Below are 21,379 nucleotides of genomic sequence, written 5' to 3'. Positions count from 1 at the left end.
TAAACCTTAACCTTACTTTACGTTACGTTACTCTACTCTACGTAAGAAGTAAGTACTACTACTTACTAGTAAGTAAGTAAGTAAGTAACTTTAACTTTAACGTTAATTAGTAAGTAGTAGTCTCTCTCTCTCTCTCTCTCTCTCTCTCTCTCTCTCTCTCTCTCTCTCTCTCAGAAGAACTCTTTTTCAGAATTGGCTCAATTTTTTTAGAGTGATATTCCACTTCAAGAATTTAGAAAGTACAAATAAGCTGAGTATCCAACTCATTATGATCAAAAATAAAATAAAAGTAAAATAACATCAAGCACTTTATCTTTTGATAAATTTTCGTCGAATGTACTCATTAATCGATGCTTAATAAAAAGCTTTTTAAAGCTGAAATATTTGATTGCAGCTTCAATAATTTTTTTCGAGCAACTGTATAAATCTGTTACTCGAAAAAAAATAGATGTTAGATTTATATATATAAGCACATCCGATTTCGTCGAATAGAATATAAATTTACAATTGTGAATCATTTTGTTTCCTATCGATTTTGAAATAATTTCTTGAATAGTTGCATGGTACCACTTATGCCAAAAGCCAGACAATACATCTGCCAAAGTATATTTCTCTGAATGTTAACTATCGCTATTGTAATCGTATACGTTAAAGTAAGTGGTACGCGGTTTTATAATCGCGGTTGCATAATCGTGAGTTACGCGAAATGTACTCGCTGCGGATGACGATATCTAGCCCACTGCACAAATTCACGCACGCGCATCGCTATAATGCGCACGGCTGACTTGTTTGTCATAGGAAATGATGGACGATGATTAAGGTTCCAGAGAAAAGCACGCGGATGTTCGTAGCTATGAGACGCGGATGCAGTTCTTCCAGCGAGAATCACACGCGAAATTATGCAGATCGCACGTGATTGTGTAACCGGACATGGTGGTTTTCGAAGGACACGGTTATGCATATGGCAAACTGAGAGGAAAAAAAAACTGCATTTGTATGAAGAATTCATTTTTTCGTTTTTTAGTAACTCAGAACGTAATTAGAAGAATAAAATTTTCACAATTATCGGAACTTCATCGCAACATTCGAAAATATTCGAAGATAATTATAAACGAAACTTAATTATAAACGAAATTGTTAATAATTAATTATTTCATTGTTCTGAACATATAAATGCTTTGTGCGAATTAAAAGATATGGAAACGTAATTTTCTTAGAATCTTTACATAATTATTGGACTCGTGTCGTGTTGTCGCGAAAGTTTCATTGGGCCCGTTAAAAAAGGAAGAAACTTTCCATTCGATACTTCTATTAAGTACATATTTCGAGGAAAATAAAAATATAGAAAAATAACATTCGCTATGTTCTTATATAATTTCTAGAAATGCATTCGAATGCGTTCAATATCTCAAAGACATCGGTTTTTTATCTCATAGGCAATTCGCTTACGCCAGTTATAATTACGCTTGATTCCGCTCCACTCCCTAGAATGGTTCGTGATACAAACGGCGATAACGGGATTTTTTCACTTCCTTATCCAAAGGCCGAATAGTTGACCGTTATCACACCAGCATGACGTGTTTAACTCTGCTGCGTCGCCGGCTCCGTCGAAAAGATTTCCGAGCGTCAGTTCAACGCCGGCGGATGCTGTTTAATCATCAGCGGGATTTTACAAATTATGATATTTATGCTAGTCGAAACAATTATCAGAGCCACGCCATAGTATGTTGCGATACATGTGCATTTGTGACGGATGTTAATTTCCTGAATAAATATTTAACATCGCGGAAATATGCCCGCCAGCGCGAGCTTGTGTTTTTCGCTCGTTCATTAATTTAGCAAACAGTATTCGATATTCATTTGAGCAAAAGCTCCGTGATCCCGTCCTACATTTCGTCATCGAAGAACCGTGAAAACGATTTAATTTACAATGTTCAAATTTAATTTTACGTCAGATATTTTCTCACTCCAACTATATATATTTTCATCTGTTTACGGAAATTATACTTGAGATTTTCAAAAACTTATCCAGTTCGCTCAAATTTGCATCTTGCTGGATTTAAAACACAGTACTCATATATGTCGAGTCAAGACAACGATGAATGATCTTATTCATTCTTTAAATAATTTATAATTCTCTTTAATAATTTATACTTTTCAGCCAAAATTATCACACAGTTTATCGTTTGTTTTTTTTTCTATTTTTCGCGATATATCTTCAAATATCTAATTCTATTGCGAATTTATTACGCGCCATTGATTTATGATACGCGGAGAATAGAATTTATTCGAATCATCGGTCTCTAATTCTCAAAGAGCATTTTCCTATCCCTGATCAAATGCAAACCGACTACAGCCAGACAATTACAGCTTGGACTAACCAATCAACTGCCCTTCTCGGCGGACACCCGGTATCGCAAAGCGCGTGCCGCGGATTCAACGTACCGTCACGCCAATCGGTACTCGGTACGATGCACCACGTGCATACGCTTCACACAATGTACAGATGTAAACGTACGCGTTTCTACATTCGTGAGGCGATCGCGAATGCACACACCGCATATGTGAAAATATATATCGCGTGCGAATCGACTTCAGTGGCGATTTTTCATGGCGCCCGCCTTCATAGTGCTGAATTGATTTTGTCGTTTGCCACGCGGCGGGATAGTCATTAGGGCCGCAAAGAGCCGGTCGCGGGTCAACCACGGCATGTTGTTTCTGCGAAACGCGTTGTTTCTGCGGAACGGCGGGGAATTCGCAAATTAAATTGCACTCGGGATCGATTCGAACATTCATTGGCGTACGATTCGCTATGTCTTGGAATTTCGAGGCTTTTGCTGACTGTGCGTGGATGAATTTATGTTAACAATTTGGTTTAGGTTTAATGAATCATTTTGAGGTATAATTGTTTATAATAGAGAGATAAAGAGTCAACATGTTTAATTAAATCGACTCGACACAAAATTCGCAAGCCCAAAAAAAAGAACACGATGAAAAATTGTGTTTCGTGACAAAAGAGATCGTGAATCGTATCACATTTTACCATGTAACGCTTTGAAAAATATTATTCTAAAAATATAAACCTCATTATAACGAGAAACCGCTGCAATGTAACACGTACTGATGCAATATTACTGCACCGCTTAATTTAGGATCAATTTGTAGTGGTCCAACGGCTTTGTGGTAAAGCAGAACCATTGAAAAATTCAGAGGGAAATTTCGGCACGTTTAAAACTACGGTTGCACATTTTGCCTTTGTAAATTTACAAAAAACAATATCATCCGTATTAAAAATGAATGAGTAACTAAATTATGATGCAACTTCAAAGATTTTCTATATTACACATTTGCATACAATCGTATTCGAATAAACTGAACCTCACGAATGTGTAATTTAATTAAAGCGATACTACATTGAAGGTCATCGAAAGGCAAATATCTTGATCTGAACGATTTAAAGAATTTAAATAGTAGAAAATTTTTACAACAAAAAGCAAAGTAAAAGGCCTTGATTCATAGTAGTACAATCGTGAAAACAATTTCGAAAGTCCATTAGGCTCTTTCTCTAAATTAAAGTCTGCTAAGGTCGGTTTATCTCACGCAAATGGACATTCGCGTACAGCTAATTATTCCGCGGCTGCAATTATTATCGCCTGACTCAACGGCGCGTATCGGAGTAAGTTTAATCGTGTTATTTTCTTCGAAGAACATCGCGTCTCTGTACAGTCCGAAATAATTTGTCGTCGCGTATCTCACGAGCAAACTTCGGGAATCGAAGTTGTTCGATCGCATATATCGCCGTTTGGAATTTCGCGAGCGTAATGAGTCTTATACGTTTTAGCCATTAATTAGTTCAGTCGTTAATTATGCGTTTCGCTCAATAATTACTGTATTATTGATTTATACCTATATTAGCGGCCAATGTGCGACAGAAGAAATTGATAACTGTACAATTACATATTATGAGGCATGTAGATATCGTTTTAATTGTCTTGTAAAATAAAATTTAATGTGCCAATTAATACAAATTTCAAGCTTCCATTTTCAAACAACTCTCAAATTTTTATTTTACAAAAAATAACTTGAAAAAAAATGCACGTTCAAATTGTATTTGAAGTTCAATTAGGATAATAAATATTTATTAGCAATCTATAATGCAATTTGATATTGAAATTATTGTTAAATAATACGATATTTCATATTTAGTTATTCGTAATTGTATAAAAAAATTCGACTGATTCTCTTGAAACTAGCGCAATGCGCCATGATTTCAATTCGTAAATAGATTTATAAGTACGATTGCCCGCAACCTTTGTCACTTGTTACATTTATTATCGATTGGTTACCAGTTTATTTTCAAGATACCGAGTGCTCAACGGCATTAATAGTAATTAATATGTAATGGCATTAGCATGTTAACCGGTTCTCTAGCGAAGTTGATAGAAAGGTTGGAAATAGTAGCGAAGTTGGTTCTTACAGCGAAAGGATCGGTTTACCGTGTAAAACGCATACAAATTTCGGGGACTACTGCAAAGTATAGTGATCATGCAAGATATATTGCGGGTTTCGGTTGAGTTCATGAATAAGCGCGAATTATCTGAGTAAAGAACGAGAACACCATTGATCACTTTGGATAGTTCGCAATTACACCAACGTATGTGTTGAACCGGACGAAATGTTAATTCTCCAATGACGATATCATTTCCCAAACTTATCATAACTGTGATAATTATATTTAAATGATTGTAGATTATATTTATTTGCACTTCAATATAAAATTATTATTAATAGAATAACTCTTTTCTTAATATAATAGTAATTACATAAACTTTGTAATATATTTTATACTTCAAACAAAGTATATCGAGGAACAACTAAACACAACTAAAAATAGTTTTTTTTCAAACAATTAAATCTTTCAATTATTTATGTTATATAAATCATTAGAAATAGGTAAATTTAGAAAATATAAAAGGAGATAGATTAAATAACAAAAAATAAGACTACAAAAATAAATTATTTAAAAAATAATAATTTTAAAAAAGCCTAAAGATGCAAAAAAATGAAAAATTGCTTCTTATATATATTTTGCCTCTTTACGCTCTTTTCTTAAGTTTAGTGTCTTTATATGAGAAGAAAATAAGTCGAGAAAACCTGTTTGAATTAACGCAGTCGCTTGGAAGCGCGCATGAAAAACATCTGAATAAATTATTATTGTTTGTCGAACGTTTCGAACGAATGGCGACGCCCATCGTGCTATCCCATCGTCGACGTGTGCGGCCATTATTTAAACGCTCTACTTCCACGCAGCTTATCAAATACAGGTATAATGCGCTTTACGGAAACACGAACTGGATCCACGTCGACCACGCCGCAAGATGTGTGCGTATGTATATGCGTTTGCGCATGCCTGTCAGAAAAATGCACGACTGATATTACGGTCAGGGACGAGTTTAACGCCGCAGTTTTAAGTGGAGCTTACACCCTTATGATTTCCGAAAAATTACTGCTGCAGCAGCTTGCGTTTTAATCTCCTTCATGGATGAAATAATGAAATTGTAACAAAGACAAGAGATTCACTTTTAATTGGCTTTACAATAAAATCGATTATACGAGTAATTTGGTCTAATTCTTTTGTGATACCAGCTATCGTTGAATTGAATTAGAATTAAATCGTTCAAAAAAATAATCATTTAGTAAGGTCAACTTTTTAACTTTTTCTCGATATTTACTATTGTCATAAAATTAATTTTCTTGCAGATAAAAAACACTATAATGTAATATTTATTTATAACATAATATAAATGTATTTAAAGAGATACTACACTTAAAATTTATTACTTTTCGCGATATACAACAAACATGTCTCAATCTTATTCCAATTATATTGCAAAACAAGATCTGTCGATAAAACAAAAGATCTGTATAATTTCATATGTTTAGACAAAGTTTTAATTGCATTTTTAATGCACATCTTGACAAGAAAAGAAACGTGTTAAAGAGAAGCATTACACAACGTAATTTGGAAAAATCGAATCATTGAAAATTATGAAAACACACGGAAAAGTATTTACTTGACAGGATTAATCTTATATAGATAAAAAAAAACAGTACAGTTTAACTGTAATTACTATTTCAGTCGACGAGTACCAGTTGATCGACAAAGATGCGCGTCTGCATTTCGCCAGCGCATCCTCAGCAGTAAAGTTTTAAGTTGCGATAAGACGCATCGTAATTCTCATTCCGCGACTCGATACACCTCGCAATATCTCACCTTATTTTGAGCAGCTTGAGAACGAGCTTTTGCGTTCGCGCGCATACAATGACTCATTATTAATCACCATTGCAAGTAAAATATCTGACATGTCGCATTTCGGTGAATATATACACGAAAAATAGTTTTTTTTCAATTCGAAAAAAGAGAACAAGCAGTCATTAATGTAGCAAAAATATCGCAGTCAAAAAATAATTAATATCATTTACGTGTCCTAATATAATTCTCTGCCGACCTTTTGACCTGATAATCGCATCGAATCTCAATCGGCCACATTTCGCGAAAGAGATATATTCATATATTCATCATTAATTTATTCAGAGTTTCTTCTATTATGAGATTCCACTTAAATTAACCAAATTTTTCATGTAACAAGTGATTTCGCGACATGCGACGCGCTTTCGCAGTGAAGTGTTAATTGCTTATCGACGAGAATTCCTTATCGCACTACAAATTTATGATAACGCATTGACGATGAATGCGCACGAAAAGAACGATACGTTAATTAAGACTCAGGATATACGAGATAGCGGTAGAGAGGGAGCGTACATAGCAATATCTTCGTAATAAACATCAATTTTTCGACAATAGTATGATAATCGGGCGTTTAACTGCAGCTGCATACTACGCGCAACGTTATAAAGACTGATAAATGATGACAGATGCAAACTATGCACAACGAGATGAATGATTAAATAATACGAGGTGGCATTGGCTATAAGTCAAATGTGACGATTTCCGTGTAGTACTTTCAAATAGATTATACTAATATAATTAAAATATTTAATATTTACGATTTATTATTAATACACTGAAAGAACAATTTTGATAAATTTGATATCTAAAAATTTAGCTACAGATTTGCAAATAATTTTGCTAAACTATGAAAACAATTATGTAGGACACCCAATATGGTTGCTAGAATGTCAAAACTTTTTGCAGTATTGCTCATTATGCTTGAACGCTCTACATAATTATTTTGATGGGTCAACGAAATTATTTTCAGATCTAATCTAGTTAAATTTTTAGATATTTCAGCAAAATCGTTCTTTCCATAATTCTTTTGTAATCTCCAAACACAGATTTCAATTGTTCAATGTTCAATATTTTCATTTTTAATATTCTCTTTATTTCCATTTATCATACTTATTGTTGTAAATGCCTAATTCGCATAAAATCTTGATAGTAATCTCCAGAGTGGTCGCAAGAATAATTGCGTGAATCACGAAAAATCGTCGTTGCGCATTAACGAAGAGGTGTCGAGAAAATCTTCAATTTCTTTGGAATCACGCGACGCGCACGCCTCAATCGCGACCGCAGGAATCAGCCAAGTCATCGTCGCGCCAGAGCGTACAAACTTCAAGGTTACGTAATGAGTCATGAAAATCTGATCGTACAACTCGCCGAACGTCCGAACAAATATTTTTTCTCTCCGTACAAAAATTCAAGCCGGTTTTTCCAAACAATTGGCTTTTCCTCGAAATAAGATTTATACTAATACAAAGACTCAAAATGACGTGAGAAATAAACTCAGCGTTTTATATATTTTCTCGATAACATTTACAAGGCGAATTTATAAATGCGCCGTAAAATCACGAAAGTCCACTAAGCTACGCGGAAGTTAGAGCGATTCAGCATTTTCCGCGGAATCATGCATGTGACAATGCATGCAAGCCGCTTATCTCGCAATGATTTGCGCGATGACTGCGATCGGATTATCGTGAGATTAATCATCGACCTAAAGCAACGATGTTCCTTTTCTTCGTGAGGATACTATATCCTTCGTCGGATTGACTTTATTAAGACCCGAGCAGTGCGCAATCAACAGAGGTGAAGCATGAACTTGTACCGCGTGTGCATTGATAATCCTGGCATCGCCGTTCCGCGTATGAATGAAATATAATCTCTTTCTGCTATATAGATAGTATAGCAGAAAGAGATGTAGCCATCATAAATCAAATTCTCGATTCTAAATAGACTCGAGATTACTTTATCAAAAAGTTTCAAAATACAAAATAATTATTCTTTGTCTAATTTTATATTTTTATATGTACTGCAATTTATTAAAAAATACTGTTTATCATATAGAAGTATTAAACCTTACCAACACATTTGCGTGGTGTTTTCACAGCTACTAATCTTATCATCTTGCGCTTAACACGCTAAATGATAGTATAAGTAAATAAATAAATTTCTATCTCTTTAATAATGTGTGAAAATGGCATTCTGTTAAAATTATCATCCTATTAGCATTACTCCATTTACTAAGCGCATGCTTTTCTTAACAAGTGAGTCAATACGACTTTTCCTTGACAAGAACAGCGTGCGAGAAAACAACGCAGTCAGTTTGCGTGTTTTCCGCGATTGTTTCATCCACATCAGTTCGTTATATATTCACGACAAGCGAAGCTCGAGTCCTTGATCGATTCCAGAAGTAATTAGACTGCAGGCGCGGCCCTCGGATGAAATTCCAGGCGGGAGAGGTGCCGAACCAATCTTATCTCTCGTGCCATTTAAGAAGACGAAGAAGTAGGGCGGGTGACCACGCCCGGGATTAGACCAATGACGCTGTACCGGGAAACAGTTCGTCGAATAAAATCATTATCTATCTCTACCTGTAGATTGGCCGTTTACAAGCTGAATATGATTACAATTTTGCTTTGTGTTTTAAAGGCTGTCGAGTCACTATATTAAAACAATAAATTAAATAACAAGAAACAGATATTTCCCGAATGTTTTATCAAAATTTTGCTAAATCAATTACGAATATAATTAATTTACTTACAAAAAATATATTAAAAGAAAACGAATTTCGTACAGTATGTTATTTGAGTGAAAAAGGAAAACATATATTTTTTATTTTAAATTTATCAAAGAATCTGTTAATTCAAACAAGCTGAGAATATTTTGCATAAAAACCTATAGTATTTATCTTCATCATTATTAAAACGATATTAAAATATGCAACTAATTAACGTGGATCAATGCTAATTAATTTTATATGTTATTAAAAAACGCACTTGCATAGTTTCTCAATTTTTTTATTTCTCTTTTTATAAATATTTGTCATACGCTTATTGATTAATTGTACGTTGCATTAATGCTAAAAGATTAATTATTTAGGGAACCTTGATCGAAGTACATTGTGGTAAGCTATTACTATCGCTATTACTGTCGTTACATAATGCACTTGAATTGAATTATTCATGAATGATAATAATTCATAGTCTTTCCAATATTAAACGTCACCAATATAATCCAAAGAAAGGTACAAATCGATAAATTAAATTTTACAATTTTTCTACATGCTAATCTTTTTAGAATCCATGCAACACTCACGATTCTCGACGAGCTAAAGAAAAAAAACTGAAGAAAAATATTCGATCCTCCGGAGCGAAAAATTGCTGAAGAAACTCGATGTGCTTCTTTCGCCTTCCTCACGGCACACAGATCAAAACGGCGAAGATTCGAAAACGGTGCCACTTTCTACGATCGTCCTCCGCGGATATAACGGCGAGGATATAGCGGCACCATTCCTCAATTCTAAACCGAATGGCCTCGAGGGGCCCGCTCGGCCAATGGCGGAGCCACGATTTTTAACCCGACGGCCCTCCGCTCGCCTCGGTTCCTAAGCTGTTATATCGCTACAGTGCCTTCTCTAATCGGTGGCCCGTTTCGACCAATAGCAATCCAGTTTAGACGGGAGTAGAAGCTTAGGAAATGGTTAGTTTCTATCTCCTTCTCTCTCCTCTTTTTTCTCTTTCGGCCCCTCTCCCCCTCACCCAGCTGTAGTAGGGCCGCGGCCAACTCTCACGAGATACAAGGCTATCCTTTGTCCGAAACTCACTTGGCACTCGGCCGCGTTGAAAACGTCTCCCGGCTTCGCTATAATCGCATCGTAATTGCAATAACGAGCGACCAGTCGCCGATGGTTTGGCACGCGGGCTCACGTTTCGCTCAGGTAAACCTATGATGTTTTCTTCACCACTTCTGTAAACCGTACTATCTTCTTGCCTAGTCGGTGTGGTTCCGATTCACATTAGATCCTGACGTACTAGTCGTAATTCAAACATAGACAATACTCGCAATTAGATTTATACGAGAAGATTTCTCTCGTGACCCAACAACACTCAATAGCTTTCTTCATCAAAGTATTGATGAATGGAATTTATTATTAACACACATACACATATAAAAATCTATTGATATCAATATAAAATTTGTCATCTCTATAATAATATCTAATAATTTAAGAATATTTTAATTATCTTAATATATTCAGTTATAATAACACAGGAGACAAACGCATTGTCCCCTTTTCGCTAATTTACAAGTATAATCCATCCAAAAATTGACGTATAAATCTCGCAAGTGATGCAAATGAATCCGTAAAGCCAACTAAATAATGCCGAATGGTCTCGTTTAATGATGTCCCCGTTTGCATAACGCTAACGAAAATCAGATTGTTGTTGCTTTCAGACCTCGTTTTACGTCGGTCAAGTAAACAATTGCAATTTGACGGAAAAACGAGAAAAACTGGCGTCCACGCCTAGATGCAAGTTATCTGCATCGCTTTGTTGCATGATCGCGAGAATCCCATTCACCTGGCGGGACCGCTTAGAGGTTTCCAAGCAGAGCGAAGGACGACGGCGTACACGATGGATGTCGAAAGACTCCGACAGGAGAGCGTTGCCTGTCTCTCGCGAAGACACAATGCGGTATACCTGCCTGCCTGATTGCCGTGCCTCATTAATGACTCGAAATGATGCTCGAGGATGACGATTCGCGCGCGAACTCGTCGGATATCAAAATTCTCGATCTTACGGAGCGTCCAGAATAAAAATAAGCAGCGATGAATAGTAAGTTGCGCGAAACGAGAGTTCCCATGGAGACCTATTGTTGCCGTCGTTGTCTGATTCTTTGATCGTGTCTCCTTGAGCATGAAAATACCAACAGACAGTCACGAGTCACGTTTTTAGCACACGCCACCTACGTTCCCGCATAAGATCATAATCATCGGTCGTATAATTACCACTCTATGAAATAAAATGGTAATTCCCAAACCGTGACACATTCCCCTTCGGAATTTCCTCGCAACTCAACAAACCCTTTCCTGTATTCGCGTGACACCGTATGACACGACATTTCGCCGATGATCACGGTGATGCACGACGGTTACTTTGAGAATAACATTTTTGGAGTAATTCCCGTTGCGAAGCTCGACGTGCCCTCGAAATGATCACTCGAGGGGTTTTCAGACACCGACGGGCGAAGTACCAGCTGCCAAATCTTTTACAGCCATTCTCTTTGTTCCCCTCTCTCCCCGCCCCTCTCTCTCTCTCTCACTCATTCAGAGTCCTGGCTTACTAACGGCCGTGAAGCAGCCAATGCATCGAGGGGCTGCTTCCTTTTCTTCAACAGCATACTATAAACGTGTGTGCACGCATCTGTGCACAACAGAGCAGGATCGGTGAACCTAGCTAACTAATTATTTTTAACGATCATTAAGGAGCGACAATGTAATTGAGATATCTTCAAAAAACTTTTTCAATCCTTTATTCTGGTTATTTTCGCATGTTATACATATTTTCGTATATATGTTGTATACAATTAGAAGTATCTGGTAACTTCAGTTGTCCTTAATGTTCAATGAAAGCCACAAAATCAGTTTAGTTTAGAAATGTTCTTTAAAGTTACAACATATGACTTAAAAATATTTCTAAATTAATTTTATGTTTTTATTGGCCGTTAAGAAAAAAACAGCTGGAATTAAAGTTATCAAAAATTTTGATTCTGTACGTAACGCACATACATGAAAATATATACGAAAGCAAGCATGAATAATTTTTCTTGAATTTTCAATGATATAATATGCTTCAAATAAATCGAGACTTTAAAACAAGTTTGAGATATTTTTCTAGATCGTTCTAATATTCCAAATATTTTTAGACAGAAAAAATATTCTTTAAATTTTTATCATTGATTGATAAAATCTCTTTTTCTTTTCTTAAAAAGAAAGAATTTCATTGAAAATAATAGTCACGATGTTAATCATAATTTAGACCGAGTCAATATACTCTACGTGAACATTTACGGGATATCTCAGTTTTAGTATCATTACTGCTCGGAATTACGACCGTTCATTATTCTACAGCTCGTAACTAGCAATCATTTTGCAACAATGGCCGCTCCCATTCTTTGCAACAACTACGTATGAAAATTTCCAGGGGGAGATACCTCCGGCGCGACATTCACAGACGATCACAACCTCTTTGAAGCCGGTCGAGGAGACATGTACCTGACATATACCTACTACGACAGTATCAGATCTGCAATCCGATAATCATACATTCTCGAATCAGTTTAGTTCAAGTTAATGTCGCGACGCACGGAAATACACAGTGATAATATTAATGTGAAACTAAAACGTTCAATCAGCAAATAGATTTGATTAATTAGCATCTTTTTTCCACATAGTGGGGTTCGAGAATAAGGCACTCTAACTTTTTCGCTGCACGCCTAACAAGACTTTCGTCGTAGTCGCGTCTGCCTAAGCGGTAATCGGACACCAAACGAGGTAGCGGAGTCGTTGTCTGGTGACCCATTTATCGCTCTACGCTGTCTAGTGTTACAACCGCGAGAAGAGTCGCGTCGCGAAATATTATCGTACGGGCCATGGTAGATTCGTCAATGACAAAGAAGTGACAGTGATGAACCGGATCATATGACGAACGGAAGGAAAGTGAGATTATTCTACATTTCTATCGAAATTCGTCTATTTTTCTTTCGCAGTCGTAATCGCAATATCCGCAACTGCGACCGATAAGATAGCCAGGAAGACTCAAACCTTTTCAGATCCGTTGCTCTGAATCTGTCCCACAAATAACACACAAAGCAGAATGAAACGGTATAGTGCTTCAAAATAAACAACGACTATTCTGAGATTGAGATAAAAAGTATTTTATTCATTTATAAAAATGCGTACTAAATTAATCTTGTTTAAATTTAAAATTAAATTTTAAATCACAGAATGCTGATTGAATGTAAACAGTGATTCGATATGCATTATAAATATTACTCTAATTTGCTTAAAACTTGTAGAGAAAATACTTTGTAAATCGAATGTACTTGTACGTATGAAATTTGTACTTCTAATGGATTAAAAAGCGCATATTACTTGTAATATGTTACATATCCTATATGGCACGACGCTGCTTAGGGTAATAGCTAACAGCTAATGAAAATGTTGAAACGGTCAGACAGAAGAGACGAGATGTAAGAAAGGCGAGACGATAAACAGAAAGAAACGGATAAGTCAAGAGTGAGGATAAAAGCGAGCATGCGAGAAAGAAAGAGAGAAAACGAGAGAAAAAAAGAGAAAGAGAGAGAGAGAAAGAGAGTAAGACAAGCTTCATATGCATGTAGAATGCAACAGTTAGCGAATGGTGCGAAGAGAGATGCTATTGCCGACGTGTGCATGTGAGCTAAAGTGAAAAGCAACGAGAGAATGAGACGGAGAGAGACTGTGCCGATCTCACAATGTCGCTTTTTCAACGTACGTGTGTACACGCACACGAACCAAATCGCGCACATACATATTTCGCATATACATAGACGCGCATACGAGCGAAGAAGATGAGAGTGAAGCTCTCTAGCGGTTGAATATCGGCGTTTCGGTCGGCGTGATAAAGCGAAGCCTCGCGCCGGATGAAATTTTGCGGCGTACGCACGAGGGACGATTAAAACGCAACAGATCACCGCCGCCATCCGTCACCGGATTAGCCCTCGTGTTTTCAACTCCGCTTCGCTTCACCACCAGCGTGCGAATGATATTCTAACGGCCCGCTCGCGGATCGTGACGGAGAGCGTATGGAAAGCATCCCGTCATTTGAAATGAATTAACGTCCGAAGAACTGTAATCATTTTATCCTATTATTATTATCCGACAGGTGTGAAATGAAATGAAGGGAAAAAAGTGAGAGGGCACGGGAAGGATTTACGGTACCGTGTGCTTTTAGTTTTGTAAAAAATTGATATTTTATTTCTTGCTAGATATCCACTTCTTGTTATTTTTGTTCTATCATTCTTTCGATTCATTGATATTCTTTATATAGATGATAAATCAACAAGAGCAGATATACATTAATCAATAGAATAAATTCATGGAATGTCAATAGAATTAATCTGATTACACTAGTTTATAAATTTTGAAGCATTTTTAATAGAAAAAAAGAAACAATTTTTTTTAGTTTGAGACACTGAGTTCGAATCTATTGCCAAAAAATCCATCAGGATTAATCTTTAAGACATAGCATGCTATTTTTAAGAGACATTTTTTTTTTTTTAATTAATTTAGGTACGACAGTGATGAGCGAATCGGATATTTATCAAGATTTAATGATAATTGTGAAACGTTATCGAGATATTGAAACAAAAACATGCTAGACTTTATAATAATCGATTCAATCGATATAATAAAAATAAAAATAAACATTCTAACGCTCAATACTTCTAAGTTGTTTTCTAATCTCAATAACTTTATTATAATATCGGAAAAAATGTCTTCTCTTATGTCTCAAAAAAACCAAATCTGATGGAAATATTTCAGCATCGACAATTATCCTAGAAATAGTCTTTATATACTTTTGCATTTAGTTCAAAAAGTAGTGTTATTAATTCAATCAAAAAAATATAATTTTTCAATATTATCTAATATTTAATAATATTATGTCTAAAAATTGTAATTAGAAAATATACCCTATACACAATAAAACAATTCTTCGATTCTGTAAAAACTTAATACTGGAAGAATTAAGAATTGCAAAATTATCGAAAAATAGATTTTGATTTGACAATATTAATTTCGATATAAATTTTGCGTTTTTACGTTTACAATTTTCACTCATCGACGAAACGGCAAGTGTCCCGAGCTTCAACTGGTAGCAGTTACAGCTGATAATCCAACGATATAGTAAATTTAGTCTCTCGAAATTATTTATCTCGTAAATAATTTAAAAGCCAGGGGCGTTAATTACGCGAAATTAGCATCTAACTTCCAACACGACAAGAGAAACTTCTCGCGTAGTGCGGACGGGGGAGGGGAAGAAGGAAGGGACGAAGAACACAGGAGTAGTTGTAAATTGCTTTATCGTATTGCGGGCTTCTCGGCGGCGCATTCGGATGAACGGCGAATGAGGCACGGGGAAACGAAGTAACTGATTTATGAACTGGAGTTACGAGACGTCGTCTAACACGATGGGAGATCGGTTGCGTGCCCATGAATGTCAAATAAACGTAGGACATGGATTCATCGGAGCGCAGCTTATCGTCACTGACATGCCGTTTTAATCAGTTAGGATACTTAGACAGGATCCTCCGAACTTTCCGTTAGGATAGCCTGTTATCTATACTTTATTCGCACCAGCTTTGCCATTCTACGACTACCAAATGCTAACGTTGTTCGTTAATGAGCTAGCCGGCCGCACTAATTATCCTCAGGGTCTACGTAATCACTTAATACCTTGTTATCCGATTGTATCGGATACGTTGACCTATTTTGCAGTTTCGAAACATTCGCTACTCATGTGTCCGGGCGATTATTATTTAAAATGGCCTTTCGCACATTGATGCATAGTCGACCATTGAGAAACTTTTCTTTCATCGCGTTGAGGCAATCGGTTATGCAAGTGCAAAGTTCCAAAGCGGAACGATTTAATTGCCGCGACGAGTCCGGCAAGATTAATATATACAAGATTTATTTAAAAAGTGATTGAAACTATACAAATTATAAAACAGCTTTTAAAACTACAAAAGACAGATTAAAAATAGACACAATGCAGTATAAATTTTGCAAAATTGTGACAAAGTTTTATATTAATTATAAAATAAACGAATCATAATAGAAATTATGGATTGTCTTAATTATCAGATGTAAATTTTTTTATTTCTTGCTTGATCTGTTTTTTTTTTACTATGTATCAATATTTTATCCTACGAATTAATTTTGTAATTTTCATAGTTAAAGAGAACTAATTGTAAATTAAGTTCGAGATGTTCCATGAGTTTTTTCGTTATTATTTATGTGAATAAAATAATATTAAGTCATCTGTTTTGGTCTATTAAAATTTGACCTTGATTAATTTTTTAACATATAAATGAGCGGTTTAATTTTTAATTTATAATATATTATTATGATAGAAATGTTGATATAATATAGTTATGTTTTTTCTTTTCATCAACTAATAAATGAATTTATTATTTTTATAAAAATTATATCAAGACTATATAGATTAATATTATTTTACAGGGATATTTTGTTCAATAGCACTACAATTTAACCTAAATTTTTGAAAAATAGCCTTAGTACAACAATAAGAAAAATATATCGTTTAACAAACGATTAAAAATTTTAGCTACATGTGAAAGCATATAACATTAAAAGTTTAATTAAACTTTACGGCGATTTTTATTTCTTTCTTCTATCGATAGTATCGTAAGACCTTCTGGATTATGCACACAGCAATTCGTTTTACTGCGTATTGCGATTTATTTCTATCTGCTTTCCCTTCGAGTGCTAATGTCGCTTTGAAGTTCTTCGAAGTTCTCATCGCCGTCGCATCGGTCGCCAAAATAGGGGAAAAAGCGAAGTAATGGGGTAAGCGAAAGACGAGAGGGAAACGGACGGAAAGAAGATGTGTCATTTTCGTCAATTTAACGGACCCCCCTTCTTCCTACGACCCCCAAGTAGCTCGCGGCGCTTGGTCCCCACCGTGCCCTACCAACTTCCGCCCCTGGCTTGCTCCCACCCTCGTCTCGTCGAAGCGAGGTCAATCGACGGAGAGGGCTGAAGACGACCCCCACCCTCTTGCAGCGACCCTCCCTACCACGGCTACTCAATATCGTTTCATTACGCACCCTGCTCCACCGACTACCCAACCACCCTTCCCTCTTTCTCTCTCGGTTTCTCTCTTGCCTCGGTTTAACCCCCATCGTACTCCTCACTTCGCCTCCTTACGTCTCTCCGCTCCTACCACGGCGACGAAACACGAACGCCGACGAATTTTTATTGTTACTTCTCGCGCCGCTTCCTCTGACCTCCTGCCACCCACCACCCCCATCCACCCAACGCCTTCTCCTCTCCCTTTTTTATGCGCCTTTTAACGATCAGCAGTAACTGCGCCCATCCGCCGCCTCTTCCGCCTTGCCTTGCATTGCGTTGCTTTGCCTTGCTTGCCGAGTCTTTTTGGAAAACAAACAGATGCGACTGAACAATAGGAAAAGGGATGAAATTAATAATCACTCTCTATTTAGAAACACACATCAAAATATATATTGCTTTTCAAGTTTGTTACGATTTTTTTCATTTATAATATATCTCTCTGGCACAAATTACGGGAATCGGACTAATCGGAAGTGATGTCCTAATGAATCGGAAGTATAGCCTTATCTGTTTGATCGATTCAAGTTTCAGAGATGAATGTCACACTTTAGTGGTCTTTATACATTCTCAACTCTCTAAAGAACTATTAATATTACATCTAACTATTAATATTACATCTTTTACAAAGCTATATATCCTCTATAAATCTTCTACTAGACAATGAAATATTACCGGATACGTGTTTAACAGTGGAGCGCATGCCCGCATAATCCATGCTTTGTATGAATAAAAGGCAAGTGTGCTAAATAGATGGGCCTTCACTTTTCTTCACATCAAAGAAATTAACGTAATCATTTTGATGACTCGGAAGTGACATTTGACTCTAGCGTTACTTGATAGAACTCTTTATACATTATTTATTTCTTACACATACTCTGATACATAAGCTTCTCACTTGTGATAATCAATGATATGCGAAATCTCTTTCTAGCCGCATTCTCTAAGATTACACTCTATATTCTCTTCTTTATAAAAACGTTACGGTAATAAAGTCTTACAAACTTTACTAGTCTTTACTAGTGATGGAAGCTGAAATTATCGCTCTCTATTTAGAAAAAAAAAACGTTGTCGCTTTGCTTTTTTCGACTAGACTTTATTAAATTATAAAAACTCGTCCTTACTGAAGCAAATATGCTAATCATTATATTAGCTTTTTCTTCTTTTATAAAAGAAGAAAAAAGAAGAAAAAGGAGCCACAATAACACGATCGACTTCAAGAGGACACAAGTCTTTATAATTTAACGTAGTCTACTAGAAGAAAAAACTATGACCGGTATTCATAGTAATTCGATTTTTTTATTTATATTTAAGACTAAGTACAGTCTTAAAAATATCATAAATCAATCAGAGAGCCGTATTAGCTTCTTAAACTTAAATTGCTAAAGACGTTCTTAAAATAAAAACTGACTATGAATATCGATCCATGACATTCTTTCTAAATAGAGAGCGATTAATTTCAACTGTTATCACTGGTAAAGATTCAAAATCATAAGAGCCGCGGCTCGTTCTTCTAAACAGTGATCTCTGTCGCGTCTAATCGCGCACGTGCACACGCATCACGCCGTAGCCTCGTGTTACCTGCGTTTCACAACGGAGATCCCTTTACCTATACTACGTCGATCCACTTCCGCGTTTTCACGTCTGCCGAATCCGCCTCTGTCGTGCAGTCGTACGGCGTCCACGTCGTGACGGCGCAATAACGCAATCCAGACATCGTTACTGCCGACAATCGCGGCGCACGGTGCCCTCGCGAGATCGCGACTCCCCGTTGGCCCTCGACTCTTTGGTACCACGAAAGGCGGGACGGCGCGGGGGAAGAGGCTTCATTACGTCCAATTCCATGTCCTCTCGCCGGCAGCCGGCGATGGGTATCGCGTGATTACGTGCGTGCAAACCGACAACGAGGATTACGCTGTGCGTGACGATTACCGCGCGTCTCTCACCGTATTTCACTTAGACACTCGCGATATCGAAACTTCGGAATATCGGGACCGATCACCGACCGGTGAACGACGTGCGCGTAACAGGTGTAACTAACTCCTTCGAAGGGCGAGGAGTCTTGCCGCCTCGGCGGAGCAACAGTTTCTTAAACTTTGGAAGTTGTCCGTGTAAATTGCATAAAAGGATGACGATCTCTTTTCTGAAGACACCGCCTTTAGAATTCACTCACTGAACCAACACCTTTTACCGTGATTTGACCACATAATGCTTATCTACTTCGATGACCATTCACTCGTCTTCTTTTCCGAACACTTTCGTCTCATCCTTGGCTGTGATGCGTCGCGACAACGTGCCAACGTCACAATAGTTGCCGTTAACTGATAATACAATGCGTACACCATTCGGAACACTACCGAGATTTTGAAAGCCGGTATCACCCTCCGTCACCTTTTTCCGAACGCGCACTGGTCAATCCTCCAAGATCGTCTCGAGAGGAGAAGCAGAGGAACGCGACGCATATATGCAACTCGTGTCGCACCTCTGCACCCTCACCCGCCCCGCTCGCCTCCACCACTTTCCGTCGAATTCCACTGTCGGCCTTTCTTTTTAGGATCTCTTCGCTGCGGAAGACGAAAATGAAATACGAGAGAAATAAGGAAAGAGTAGAAGATAGGACGAGGAGGATGGCGAGAACGGAAGGGAGAGAGGGTGGATTCGAGGAAGGATTCGCGAAAATTTCTCGACCACCAGTGGCAGCTGCGTTCCGAAATGAGGAGCGACGCGAACGAGAGGTGGCGGCGGACGATGACGGTGGAGGAGGAAGGGAGAGAACCACGGAGGGCGCGCAGAGAGCGGACAGAGAGGGGAATCGGGGCCAAAGAGACGGAGGGTGCGAAGCGGGAGAGGTCACAAAAGTGGAGGAAGAAGCGTAACGGCGAGTGCACGCAACACCGACGCGTGCGGAAACGTGCCTTCCGCGAGTACCGGAGCTCGCCCCTTGACGGACTAACCGAAAGGCAAAGAAGGGGAAGTCGGGATGGAAGAAGACTGGTGGGAGACGGTGACGGCGACGGAGGGAGAGGGTGAAAAAGGGGGCAGGTGGAAAGGACGGATAGTCGTAAGAAGAAGAAAAGAAGGTTTCGGGCGGCGGCCGGGATCGCTTGGTTGTCTGTGGTCAAGGCACGCAGCTTGTGCAGTATTCTCTGCGCGTCTGACGATGCCCGCCTGCTACCCTCTCGGCGACGCCGAACGAGGGGTAAACGTCGCCGACGTGGAAGGGTGGACTGAGGAAGAAGAGGAAGAAGAGGAGGTCGTAGAGCCTGTCTCGCGAGCCTGATTTCGCCACCCTTCCCTGTACGGGAAATTGCACGCGCGGCGCCTAATTCTTCTCGTAGCTTCTCGTACCGATAACGGAGACGCCGACGTCAATCTCCTTTTCCAATTTCATCAAATTTCGATGGATCATCTTCTCACTCGAACATGATTTATGTTTTTTTTTTAATTAAATTCGCAATTCTTTGACACTAAACATCTGGCCTATTGTTTTTCTGTTGCCAAATTCGTTCTCGATATTGATGAAAATCAGACATAAGTATATCGATTACCGTCCGAATGTAATTTAATCTTTATGTAGACCGATTATCGATTATCAGTCTCAGAAAAGAGAATAATTACATATTCGCAAGAATCTATCTACGAAAAATTATTTTCGATCGAGGATTATAGGAAGTTACTAGCTATCGAGTATTAAATTGTATTACACAATGTATATAGTTAACTTAATATAAGAAGACTATATCCGTGATAATCGGTTCGATTTATCACATGACAAAACATGACAAAAATATTCAAACAATCTTGAAATCGCAGTTATTTAATTGCATTAATTAATTGTACGATTGTTATATCGGAGATGTGATTTTCGGTAAAAGAAACCGCAATTATCTCTTCTACAATATAAATAGATAATCAAGAGGAAGACGTTTTCTCAACAGACGCACTCACGAAAACTTCAAACCGCACGGGAAACTACTCACAGAATATTATCGGATTTTCCGGCAGCGTGGTACCACCCTGTTGAACGTACAGGCGCGAGTAGGAGTCACGCCTGGCACATAGTCAGCCAGGATTCGGCGTTTCGGTTCGCAACAGGTCTCAACCACCAGCGTGTTTTCTCTTTCTCTCTCCCTCCCTCTCTCCCTCCCTCTCCCTCCCTCACACACACA

General features: G+C 37.7%; 1 protein-coding gene across 1 annotated transcript in view; it reads right to left on the bottom strand.

The window, feature by feature from the left end:
* The window catches only part of LOC105625661 (mushroom body large-type Kenyon cell-specific protein 1), a 40,749-nt gene that overhangs the window by 18,849 nt on the left and 521 nt on the right, over positions 1–21,379 (bottom strand). The gene's annotated exons all lie outside the window — the stretch shown is intronic.

The sequence above is a fragment of the Atta cephalotes genome (genome assembly GCF_000143395.1).
Source record: "Atta cephalotes unplaced genomic scaffold scaffold00001, whole genome shotgun sequence".
Classification (NCBI taxonomy): domain Eukaryota; kingdom Metazoa; phylum Arthropoda; class Insecta; order Hymenoptera; family Formicidae; genus Atta; species Atta cephalotes.
The sequence above is the reverse complement of the archived record's forward strand: the minus strand, read 5'-3'. Positions and strand labels throughout refer to the sequence as shown.